The following is a 13,942-nucleotide window of genomic DNA, read 5'->3' as shown; positions in this document are numbered from 1 at the left end:
TCGCGCACGCGAAGCTGCCGGACCCGCCAGCCCGGTCAACGAGTGAGCGGCGGGTCGAGCGGCTCGGTTCAAAAGGCAAAGGCAGCGGCACTTGCTTTGTTCGCCCTTCTGGAGCCGCGCCAGCCGAGAGTTTTTAAACGGTTATAGTCGCATTTCATCTGGAAGGGAGAATTCGCGTCTTACCGCTGCGGGGCGGGGGGAAGCCTGTCTCTCGGTAATTGTATTTACTCTCTTCAAACAGCAAAAGTATTACCGCCGAGGAAGAACAATGTAACCTGCGAAAAGCCAACCGCTCCGCCCCACGGGGTCAGCTTACCCCGCTTCCACCTCCACCCCCCCAACCCACCCCGTGCAGGCTGCCGAACTTTCAATTCTACAGCAGTGAACGTCAGGTTTGAACATTTGCAATCAAAAACATTGAAGCAAGAATTTAATCACATACCTAGCTAAAATGGTCAGGTGTCTCCATTTTTTTGGGTGATGATTATTCTGGTATTACAACTGCATAACATCCATACTCATATTTAAAATACTGAGGGCGGGAGAGGAGCACACGTAATAAACACAAGTCCATACTTAAGCTTGCATTACTCTATGCTTGACAAAATGCTCCGAGGCCCTTAAAAGTCACAGACTCAAAATAGGCAACAACCCACATGAATGCTAACCGAGGCGTTCATGTGATACATCATCAAACAGTGACTGTTACAGCTTTGGCAAAACCCAAGCACTTCAAATAACCAGTATCTAGAGACAGGAAATATTAAACTGACTACATAATTGCTTGCATCTGAAACGGATGTTATTATATATTGTATCCATACATTAATCTGTTTACTGTATGATCTTGTACTGGTCCTATCTTGCAATTACTGATAAGAAAACTATTTTACATGAGATTTCCATAGTTAGTTCAGTTGTAACAAAATGGGTAAGATGTGCATATTGTTTTTCATTTTGTTCCCCTCCAGCAGGTAATACACAATTATTGTCCCCTGATCTATTATTCTCAGTTGTTTTACGTGTTCCGCTTCAGTAAAATGGGTCATACATTAACTACGCTATCACTTAAGTTGCAGAGATTCATTTTTGTCAAACTACACAAAAGTAAAAAAAAAATGCTCTCAAGAGCTGAAGATGGACATGCAAGTCATTAGACACACTGCATCAGCATAACACTTTAATATATCTTGTACATATGTGTGTGTATACACACAAACACATGATTTCCATAACTGAGGGGTCCCAGTGAAATTACCGAGACTATTCATGCTTAGCAAAGTTGAGAATACCGCATGCCTGCAGCACCAAGGCCCAGCTTCAGTTTCATTCACACAGGACACAAGGGAAGGAATTAATTTCATTATGTACGCTTTTTCACCTCTAAGTGTGACAGACAGACAACTATTTTAGTTTTCAAACGCATTAGTTTCTTAAATAATTTGCCAAGTTTGTTCTCAAGGAAGTTACTTCTTTTATAAGCCAATACCAATGTTACAGGCTGTGTACTGTAAATGATCTTTCTGAGCACAGAGAAGGACTTAAATTTAATATTTCTTTACTTCACAGAACTGTCAATATATTAAAATCTTAAAAATACGGCTCCAATACAAACGTTGAGAAAATGCTGGTATCTCTATGGATACAAAACCAAGTGAGAATAAAGGAAAAAAAAAAAAGTATGAGCATAGAGCAAAATGTATTTCAAAACCTTAAAGACTATCTTAGCTCCAAGACAAAGGGAAACCTTGAGCCACAGATACGCAGTTCTAAAGTACTGGTGTCTTCTACTGAGTTAAACAGACATCTCCATTTGCTGTCATCTATACAAGGAAATGCTTTCTGAAGAGTGGCCTCCTACAATCATCTTTTCAACAAGAGCAACTGAATCTTTAAGATCTTGAATAACTGAAAGTGGTCTGACTTTCAGAGCCATTATGCATTCTCACCATTTATTTTTTGCCTGTGGAAAAAAAACCCACCCTAAGCACCTCTGAACTTCAAATTATCTACATTACCTTGATTTAAGGAGATGTACAACAGAAAACCCTGAGCACTCTCAACTCCTTATCCCAACAGCACCTGGAAAGTCTGTAATCTTACTGTAAGACTCTAAAAAAGTCATTTGCAGCAGGAAGAAATACAACAATTTTTGTAACCTGAAGAAAGAGAATTATTACAGAATAAACTGTTAATGCATTTATTGGATGTCGATTATAGAAGACAACACTATAAATTCAACTCCGTATTTGAGAGAACATGAAATAAAGGATATACAGGACTTGTATTAACACAGTCTGGAAGATCACCGCTAGTTTAAGAGTTTGATGTAGTTACCAAAGGCCAGGAATGTCTTAGAACTGATAATAAAAATTGGTCACAGCACAAAAATGGCTAACTTGTTTGACTAAACTTGTTCACTGGACTAAGGCACATGCAAAATTTCTGTATAAGTCTGAAATTCAGTCCGAGCTGGAAAAGATAAAGGGTATAACTAGTTGGAGGGCACATCTGATAAACTTTAGATATGAGGGGAAATAATGACAAGAAGTCTGCAGTGTAAAACACATACAACTTCATATTTGCTACATAAAATTTCACGAGACCCCCTAATATTAAACTGCAACAGCTCTTCCAAAGTCACTGCTTATAGACAGGCTGCCAAATACAGTTCTTTGTCTGTCTTAAAAAGCAGAACAGTCAGTCTCCCTTCTCAGTTACCAGCAGCTTGTGTTTCCATTGTTCATACCCACTACCACTGTGTGTATTCCCTTTCCTACAGTACCATGAAAGGTGGGGGGGGGTTTGTAAGCAAGAGAGAGAGATACTATGTATGCTAACATGACCTAGTTAAGCCAGTCTTTTTTTTTTTTTTTTTAATATCTAGAAGTCTATACAATTTAATCTTTCCAAATTACTCTTTTTCTACCTGGTCTGAAATAGTGTCTGACTTCAACCGTCTGACAATTTTATATTCAAAAGAGTATGTCAGTTATTTCTGTTGTGAAGTTCAGCAAATTCCAAAATTGTAGTTAGTTAAATGCTGTCTCTAGTTAACTAGGTATTTTGGGTATTATGGAGTACATAACATTATGAATATTTGTTGTAAGGCCTAAAGTTAGTTTTACAATAGCCTTATTTTCAATGACTGAGAACCCCTTAAAATGGCCAATTTAGTACATAGAACAGCTCATATGTAAACAGCAGGTTTGTACAGCAGATTGCTTTCAAGGAGATTTCATCACAGTAATTATAGACCAAGGCCTCAATCCCAGAAATCCTCCATGCCCAAGTAACTTCACACATCTGAGTGCTCCCATTGTTCTCAACAGGCACATACTGTTGTTAACCATTACTTAGATGCATCCATCTTTGCAGAAAAGGGCTTTAAATCCATTGTTCTAGAAATATCATAATGTATACAGATGACACACCTTTAAGGCACAGTAAGAATGAAGAAAGATACCTTAATCCTGCCTCCACACCTTATCTTTTCCCTTTTAGGGAGAGAGAAGATACACATTCAAGATAAAGTATCTGAAAATATAAGAATAAATCAGAGGTTAGACACATCAGATACACCCAGGGAAAGGTGTTTTGAGGTGACAGAACAAGGCCAGTGAAAAGAAGGGGAGTATTACAGAGGTATGACGGCCTGCTTACCCAAGGTTAGAGGGAAGACCCTAATTCTGAAGCACTACTCCACTATTTCATGTTAAAAAGTAAGCTAGGTTTAAGGAAGACAGCCAAGCACCTTGTTACATATAAACCAAACATAACCTCTCGATTCCCTCAATTACTTGGTTTATTTTGGTGACAGAATATATAATTTCATTGCACCAGGTAATGAAAATTAAAATTGTGGTTTTTATGAAATTCCAAATGTAAGATTGAGGATGCTGAATGATTTCATTAAAGTAACAAGAGATGCCAAAAATGTGTCTGATAATTACAAATGTTAGTGTGACTGATGCAAAAGATTTTGGTGACTCTTAACTGTCAGTTTCTTTCCTATTATTATTACTCAAAACTAAAGCTTCTCCTTCAGCAGAGCTAGCAGATAATGTTCTCTTGAAAAATGCTACATAATAGAGCATGCCTCAAAACAGCTACCATCTCCAACTGTTCTGAAAAGAATTTAACTCATATGCACCCTCAGTTGAAGGTTGGGCATGAAAGCATTCATTTACAACAGGGTGCCAATGTCTCAAAACCTACTGTGTCCCATTCCTCTTCCTTCCATTCCTTTTCTTTCCAGCTTTATTCTCCTGCCTTTTTTTCCGATTTCTTCTTTCATTTACCCTTTCTCAATCCATGCGGTCAAATTAAGCCCAGGTCTAATTCCTCTACCAGCTTGACTTCTCTTATTTAACTTGTCTCAGTTTACTGATCTTGCAGCCCCTTCAGTCTGACTTTGTTTGTTCTGCATAAAAATCACACAACTTTCTCATCTGGGTCACACAGAGCCAGCAGTGGGAAACACTAAAGACAATAAAAGAAGAACAAACACCTTTCTTCTAGTTCTGGTACCCAGACATGGTCCAAGATGAAATAACTCAAAGATGCAATCACAGAAAAGGGAAAAAAAAAAAAAAAAGAGAGAAAAAGAAGTTCAGTTATACAGAGCTTCAAATTAAGACACAGTAAAAAAAAAACCAAAACAAACCCAAAAACTTTAAAATCTTAAAGTACAGAGTTCCCAACTTCATTCATTCATCAGCATTACATAGAACCCTGTGCTTGATCACAGCTGGTGTTAAGCCAAAGTCTCCCAGCTCCCTATCAGGCTATAAACAGAAGACTCCATTAAGCTGTTTCCATTGCCACCTCATCAAAAGCCTCAATGAGGCAGACAGACAATGACAGGAAAAATTCTAGACCAAGTATAATGTAAAAGCAGAAGAAAACAAATTTATAGCATATGCTGTTGAGTAGTTCAAGGCAGATGGGGTTTAAATAAAACAGGAGTCAAAAAATCCCAGAGGAATGTGCTTAGCAGTAATACACGATAAATTTTTTTTCTACTTACATTTTATCATACAGAAAAAAACCCAGCTCCTTAATCACAGTTTCTTTTTTCACAATCATTTGTTTCCCACAAATTAGTCACTTAATTTTGCTCACAATCATTTCACCCAGCAGAGAACACTTTATTCCAGGATCTAGCCTAGTAAGCTTGCTTCTTCACTGGCCAACCACAGGTTCTTGAATTACACTTCTACAGCATTGTACAACTTCCAGTGGTGCTTTTACTCACTGTCCAGACACACAAGATGGTAATTGAAGTCAAACCCAACCAGCAAACAGAATGCAGTAGAACAGGTCATATAGCCACAAGCATGTTGCATAATCAGTTCTGAGACTGACTTCCCCCCTCAAAGTAGCTGAACCTTCACCGTAAATCAGTTGAACAGGAGGGAAGGCTCCCCACTGCAGTGCAAAACTTTAGGGCAGAAGAAAGAAATAGACAGAACAAAGGGGAAATAATGAAATCATGATGCAACATTAATGCCTAAAACCAAAAATAAACTGGAAAAAAACGCAAGCATTCGGTCCCTAAAGACTGCTTTGACATCTTGGCCCAAAACACTGAACACAAGACTACTCTCTTCAGTTTTCTTTTCACTTCTTTCTGGGGTTGTCTATCACACGCTCCTTGATCCATTACCCAATGATGCTGGAAGAAAATCTTTGACATCAACAGACTACATCTAGCTATCAGCCGAGAGAGGTGGTGGGGGGGGGTTTTCCTGTGTTTTCTTTCTTTTTTTTTTTTTTTTTTAATTAAAGTTGGTCAGCTTCACACTGACATTAAATTTATCTACTTTTACTGTACTAATCATGCAAGGAGGACTTGGAAAGAAAAGCAGGCTATTTTCTGTAAACAAGTTGCTTTCTCTGATTCTCTAAGAGCCTCTTTACTTTCTTTATTTTTTCTGTTCTTTTTCCTTACAGGGTACGGTTTTACTAAGAAAGTAAGTCTTGCTGCATTTTCAACTTTGCATACGTGTCCTTTCCTCACACTCCAATCTGCTAAAACTGTAGTTATAACTCATCAACAAGAAGATTTGGCATCCTTACTAGGAAGCGACCCTGGCTTACTTAGCAGCTTTCCTAAAGTTTACTTCCCCCTTTTCTAGGGCTAGTCAAAATTCTGCTACTGAGATCATTCTATTTTTCCTCTTACCTAAATGCATATAAGGAAATAGGTTTTATCTGTTAGATTGCTCTTATTCTGTTTTAGGGTTGTTTATTTTTGGCCACTATTTCCAACTTGCTGTTCAAAGGGGATAAAATTACAGCACCAACACGTATTCCTCCCTAGATATGCCATATATATTAAGCTTACTTTCTATCTTCAAGAATATTACATCTTCTCCATACATGCATAAGCCGTGTGAACATAGCGCCAACAGCAATTTTGTATGTTGTTAATACATAATACTATACTATGCCAGGCATATTTGAATTCCATCAAATTATGAGCTCAGTACTTAGTAGTGGTCAGAGTAAGACTTGCTACTTTACTTTCATGACATGCCCATCTTCCAAATGCTGTGTGAAGTTCTGATCCCTCCCTTAAGTTACAGATACTAGAAAAGGTTCAGAAAGGGGCAGCGAAAAGGATCCAAAGCATGGGACAGCTGCAAGGTCCAACTGAGCCGACCAGAAGTCCTTAACCTGGAAAAGAGATAACTGAGGAGGGAAAGAAATAAGTAGCAATGAAATTCAATTTTTGAACCACCTGTTCTAATAACAGAGCTCCTAAGACAGTTATTGCTCTAGAGGATCAAGACCACTACAAACGACAAGGGCAAGGACAACAAGAAATTAGTGAGTATACCTTGTATACAGGTATAGCAAAACATAAGCTATAAACAGTTTGATACCTCACACTGGTGATTAATAAATACAACTGTTCACTGATTTGCTGTAATTAAATCACTGCTCTGACACCTGAGATTTTAATCCATGATTCTTTCCTCTCTCCTCTTAAAAGTGGGAGAAGGACTACCACCTTTCACAGTGAAGCACAATGCTATCGATACGTTAATCCTTGTTAGTTTCTACATGCATATGGCCAATGCATGATAGGCCTTATCAAAGTATGTGTATTTGGCAAGACAATCAAGTCACCCTAGTTTCAGGTCACTGTGAGAGACTGAAAGAGTTAATGTCTCAAACATTGTGGTGGGGCAAGTTCTGCTTAAAGACAAACCCTGCACAGCAAGGAACCAAGGTGAAAAGCCCATCAGCTCAGACATCAGCAACAGGAGGGGGAGGGCGTGCTGGAGGGTGTGCAGCTCCCTGCTCTGATAAGCTGTTCTGATACAAAGATCAAACAATGGCCACATCTGCAGGGAAGGAGAAGTTACTCCACAAACGACCCCCAAGCCCAAAGGCTCACAAACCGCTCATTAACCTGAGAGTTTGGGTGCCGGCCTGAAGGAGGATCAAGGATGATAAAAGGACACAAGCTGAAGCCCGCTGGGACTGGACCCCTTGGCTGACTGTACACTTCAGCTGACCGAACCAATGCTGGACCCAGGACCGGTGAAATCTTTCTCTCTTCCTTTCTCTCTCTCTCTGTCTTCTTCTCTCTTTCCCTTTCCTTTTTCACAATCCCTACACCACATCCGTTTCAAGATATAAACCGTTGACCAAGTCTGAGACTAAGAGTAGATCCAGCCGCCCCTAGACCCTTCTCTGAGGAGGAGTCTGGAAAGCAAGGGGGTCTGCTCTGAACCTCGTGACTCAATGGGAGGGATCTCCTTATTCCCTGAATTGACGTATATGGTTACACAGTTTACAGAAGTAGTCTTATGCCAATTCCTGTTGTGAGAAACCCTGCCACCTACTACCACACCTCCCCAGTTCAGTTTGCTTCTGTCATGAATAAAATCTTTAACTGATCATTTGGTGTTGTTTCACCTTAATTTAGCCCGAGGGAATTTCAAATCAAACAGGACTCCCTGGTCTGTCCAGTCTGGGTCGTGACAGTCACCCTGTCCTAGTTTCACATCAAACCTTTCTGTATCAAGCACAGTTTCATTTCAATAAGCTCATAATGTTACTGATTTGTTATTAGTTAGAATTAATCATATTTAATTTTAATAGGAATATGGAACTGTAAGAAATATTTTAGCAAAATTATATATTGCATTCTATACATTTAACCAACAATACCCCCTAAAACCAGTATGCATCAGGAGAAAGATTTTTCACAGCTGCAACTATCAACAACAACAAAAAAAGATCTTAAGCATTTATGCTGTGCAAGGATGAGTGACAAGGAAGTCCATGTGTCAGTCCACGCTAACGCATAGGCTGGTGTTAGCCTAGGCAAGACTGGCAGTTATAACTGTTCTCAGCAATATTTATACCTGGACATAGGTTCAAAATAAAGAAAAGAAGGTAGTTCTTCACAAAAAAATGTAGCTAAGCTATTAGAGCTTGCCAAAGGATGGTATGGGTACTAAAGAATTGCTTCAAGAAAAAGTCAGTGGAAGAAAAATCCACTGATAAGGACTAAAACTAAAAATCCCCACCCAGTTGAGGGAGGCCCTCAGCCATACAGGACTGCTGTACAAGGACTCAGATGCTTACCACTTAGTCACTCTGTTCTTACTCTTCCTTAAGCACTGACTTTTGACAGGATGCCAAGCTAGGTGGATTTGTGGATTGACCCAGCACAGCCGTTCTCGTGTTTCAGGGACATCATGATATCCTCTTCCAGAATAACATTTCTCTTTAATCCAAGCAGATGAAAAGCTTTCACTTTAAAATGCTCGTAAGCAAGAATATTCTCAAAGGTAGAGAACAAGAGTGCAGCCTGACATCAATTTGGTTAGAATAGCATCCGCCTCCTTTGGCTGACTTGAGAGACAAATCAAAGGTAAAACAAATGAATGAAAAATTATTAAAGCTGTAGTGAAAATTGTTTATTTAGTACCTAAAGACTTTGCAGTCATATTAGACTAAATTATTTTATTGTATACTTCAGACTCTTCTTTCTACCTACCTACATATATGCCATCACATTTCTTCTGCTTTCATTCCTTCATCTTACACTATTCATACAGTATGCCTGGCAGAAGGACCTACTTACAATAACACTACACCACGCTGTCAAGTCAGCAGTAACTGCATCAGAAGCATCTGTTAACAAAGCCAGTGCACTTTAAGAACTTCAGCAGAGCTGCAGAAGGAAACCAACAAGACTATATAGTATTAGAAAGTTGGAAGGACTGAATTACTAGTATTATGATTCATCTTATTCCAGAGTAGCAGGCTGGAAATGCGTATGCTTGTGTGTTTTGGAAGGTGATGAAACCTAAGTTTGGAAATACAACTTTGGTGGGAAAGACTGGTGAGACCATTCAAGGACTGCTTGTAGAGTGAAGTTATAAAAACAACAGTTCTCAAACAAGTCCTCAAAGAACTGACCATGGCATTTGTGAGAAATTGAAATGGTCAATATTTGTTTTTAAACATTTAAGAAAACAAGAAACTAATCAGTTACTAAAACTCTACATACACACTGCCATAATTTCCATCCCTCGGAAAGTCTAATGCCACATCAATCCAATTACAATCTTAAGGCCCAGACTAACTAACACTGTAACACCATTACAGGCTGTTCAACTAAAACGACATCAAGTGAATTTTCAATTTGCACAATAATTATGTTAAAAAAGAAAAAAATACATCAGAGTTCAGGAAAATCACTATCATGATAAACAGGTAAGATGCAAAAGACATTTCAAACACCTGCAACTCACTCATTCAATAATGACATCCAATAATTAAGATAAAACATTTTTTCCCCTTAACCTAAGAATCTTCCAGCCAATTTTTTTGTTTTCTGCCAGGAATTTTGAAATCCTTGAAGGAAGAACTTTGTTAATTAGCCCAGTTATCCATGTAAACATAACATAAAATAACTTGTGTTCCAAAAAGATGGACAAAATTAACTTAATGCATTACTAATAAAAAAAGTAAATGAAAACATGGTTCTGTATTGTCAGATATCCTGTGTTCAGCTGCGTTAGCAGTATGGAGCACAGGCAAAATGTCTGCAGTTCTAACTACAATCCAACAGGAAAAAAAGTAAAAGATAACCAGCTACTGACAATTTAACTATTCAAAATAAACTAGCTGTGCCTCATGCTTGCCCCTGTGATCACAGCAAGTCATATTATCTCATGCTTGAATTTGTATGGCATCATTTGAGACTGAATATACTCCTTACTTAAGAAGAATGAGCCCTTAAATGGAAATATTGCTAACTTGGAAAATAGGCTGTATGTAACTTAGGAAAGAGATATGTCAAGCTGTCATAATGACTGTTCAGTCAAGTCAGTTTTATATCACATGCATGGAAAACACAAAAAATGCCAATAGTGCAAAATGACTTTGAAGACCCTTCTTCATACAGCTCTGCCCAACAGGAAGAATCTGTTCATGCAATTTCCATGCATAAAGAATGTAACAGGAACTTAAGTTCTTCATGCAGGAAATAAGTTATTTTATTCTTTTCTTTGTGTTCTTTCTTTTCTTTATAAACTGCGATAGCTAAATAGAAACAAGCATGCACATGAAAGGACATTCATGTGTTGTTGGAAAAGATAACTATGTCTAGATATTGCTTGAACAATTAACCTCTGATGTGGTATGAATTTCTTGATTATACAGAGTCACCTCACACTTGCTGAAAATCACATTCTGTTGCTCAAATAACACCATAACATTAGTTCACTATACCATATTTTTAATGTCGGTATTTAGGGCACTGAAAACGGATTGTTTTGGTCTCTCACTTTAAGCAAAGGACTCCAACTCATGGGTAAGGGCAGTTTAGGAGAGCTGCAGTGTTTTACACCATGACCTGTTGGCATAGTCTTTTTTTTTAGTGGCACTGCTGTTACTGCAAGGAGATAGTAGCGGCTGTAGCAGCAGCTTTTGAATTACCAGTTTACAGGTTGTCATATTAAGGTTAACTATTGCCAATTTTATGTTAACACCATATGCCAGACTGTAAACTGTCTCCACACTGAAGTCACAATATAAGCAACCAAGCTCCTTCAACTGAAGCAGGAATCATTATAGCTATTGAAAAGAATGCCAAGCTCATTCAGGACTCAAGACTCCCACAGACAGATCAAAGTACCTTGAGATAACACCAGTGAGATCATTTGTTTGCAAACCATTTTTACTGCAAATGAGGTTTAATCATCTGATTTCAGTCAGTGCCTTGAAAAATTTGCAGTCTGGCAACACCACAAAAATCCACCCCCTGCAGAGCTTGCTCTACACTTCAATAAAAAAAATAGTGAAAACTCATGCAGTCCTCTCTTCTATCATATAAACAGCCCTCAGTTTCACCTCACTAGTTGGGTAACTCTGAGTCATAAAAGAAAAAAGTTTGAACTTTTGAAGATACTTGTTATGTCCTTCAAGCCCAGCCAGTAGCCAAGAACTGCATGTGTCTCAAGCTTTAGAGACAGACAAGGCAAGCCAATGCTGAGAGAAACAGAATGGATTAGACGTTTAATCTTCTCATTCATATTCCCCAGTTAAAAAATTAATCTGGTAATATATTTCACTTCTGGAGATTTCACTTCTGATTAGAAAGAATTCTTTTTTCCTCTGCTAAAGTGATGGAAAACAACTATCCTAGTGTAACAATTTTTTAAAAGCTAAATAGTATACACCTACTCGTATAAAATTTAAACCAGTGAATATTAGCTTATATGGCTTAACTATTAAAGAACTGACAGCTTCTCAATAGTAAGTATAACATGCTTAAATTGACCTAGCAAGAAGCAGGACAAACAGTCTAAAAATAAAACATAGATAAGCCATGATGAAAATGATCTCCACAGATTGCATACATGGAAGTACATTGCATGTACAAGCATTGGTAAGACGTCCCTACAAAGAGGCAGATACTTCTGCTATCGGTATAATGTCACCGTACTTCTCATTAGACAGTAGTTCAACAAGGAAAAACACTAACTTCAGTACTACAAAGAGATTAGTTTTGATAAGCAACAAAAGCAAGTTTTGATCAAAGCTGACAGGCAGTATCCCTTCTAGGCAGGGCTTTGGTGCAAGCCATCCAAGCCTGCACATGCATAGCAATTTAATTATTTAGCATGTTAAAACACACTACCCTCAAAGAATTCATAATTTCACAATACCTACTTGTTCTCCATAATCCTGACACTAAAAGTCTGAAATTTGTGCAGAGAAAACAGCTACTGGAGAACTTAACAGGAATATGATATAGTATATATATAATTATGGTATAATCACTATACATATGTATTTATATAATATATGTATTTAGTATATAATACTACATATTCACAGTTTCTGTATTCTTCTCAGATGACACAGTAAGGGACAGGTCACATACATGCTTTCAGATGGTGTTAAGAGAAACAAGATTGTTGTACAACATTGTTTTTAAGATAATGGTGAATCACCCATGTGGAACTACACAAAACCATTCAAATTGCAAACCAGAGGTGACACTAAAAAGGCAAATCTCTACCAAATAAATATTAAAGAAACCTAAAAGTCGAGGTGATAAGACTTTCTGAAGACTGGTTCCAGTTAATGTTCACTTGTTTAGTCCCATATAGTATCAAGGAATTTCCCACATAAGACAAGTAGTACATATCGTTAGTATTCTTTCCCAATACCATCCACCTTCCACATGTTTTCAACAGAAAGCATATTCACCACTGAGTAACAGCCTCAATGACTTTGTATGCCTCAGTTAAGTACTTAAGTATGAGTGGTAATGTGAATGGCAGTACTGTGCAGGCTTTATAGAATTGCTGTCCTGACAGCCAAAGGACTTACCAAGCCTACTGAAATAAGCAGAATTCTGTTACCTTACTGCCCTCTGAATGAGGGGGAAAGACTACAATGACTTTAGAAATTCCATAGTGTTAGCTTTTTATCTGCATAATATATGTGCAGTTTATGGTTCAATCTTCATTAGCCAAAAAAAGAAGAAAAAAAAAAAGATAGACAAGTTCTTAATCCTTCAGTTTCTCCTCATTGCATGGTCTTGATTTTTTAAAATCTGTCAGTCTGTATTTTATTACATAAACTGTAAAATTACAATGAACACTCTATTGTCCATGGCAGCTTATCCAGACTGGATAAATTCACGTCTGTGCTCATTTGTACGCTGAGCTTACATTCTGCAGCTATGCAGCTTTCAATTTAACTACATTATTTCCATAATCATTTTAAGTACAGATACATTATTGCCATTTTGTTCATGTTGCTAAGAAATGAGGCTTATAAGTACTTCCAGCCCTACAGACTCAAGACACAACCTATATGTTTAAACAGGGCTCCTGATTTTGGCAGGGTTCACCAGCTAAAGCACGGACGGAGCTAGCCATAATGCCTCTGCATTCACATGATGCTCTGGATGGCCTCCAGTATTGAGAAGCATGGGATCTTCCAGTTACTGGGATGGTCCTGCCCTTCCTCAGGAGTTGGGACAGATTCTGTATTGTGAATTCATCTGTACTTAGACTCAACAGAACAAAAATACATTAATAAAGAGATGATGAAGAGTATTTAAATAATAATAATTAAAACAAACAAAACAGTTGATGCTAAGTGAATAACAGAGGACTACAAAAAGGGCACATGCAGTCCAGCAAGGAAGTGCTTATTTCGTCTTGTCAATGAGATTTGCTGAATTAAAAACACACAAGAAAAAATACCTTACACATTTCAAGACCTAAGCTATGAGAAACACAGATGTTCACCTCCTGCATGTAAGTTTATTTAAAACTTTTTTAGAAGTTTATTCTTACCACCTTGAAAAGAAAATTTATACCAGATTCTGATCTACTGCTAAGATATTTACTATGATTTACCGTACAAGAAAATATTTTCCATGCATAGA

The 13,942-nt window shown here is 37.9% G+C and overlaps 1 protein-coding gene across 4 annotated transcripts in view; it reads right to left on the bottom strand.

Moving 5' to 3' along the window:
* The window catches only part of CLCN3 (chloride channel, voltage-sensitive 3), a 59,636-nt gene that overhangs the window by 43,867 nt on the left and 1,827 nt on the right, over nucleotides 1–13,942 (bottom strand). The window lies entirely within an intron of this gene.

Source organism: Haliaeetus leucocephalus, unplaced genomic scaffold (assembly GCF_000737465.1).
Source record: "Haliaeetus leucocephalus isolate CR32 unplaced genomic scaffold, Haliaeetus_leucocephalus-4.0 Scaffold284, whole genome shotgun sequence".
Taxonomy (NCBI): domain Eukaryota; kingdom Metazoa; phylum Chordata; class Aves; order Accipitriformes; family Accipitridae; genus Haliaeetus; species Haliaeetus leucocephalus.
Note: the sequence above shows the minus strand (reverse complement) of the source record. Positions and strands in the feature narration are given on the sequence as shown.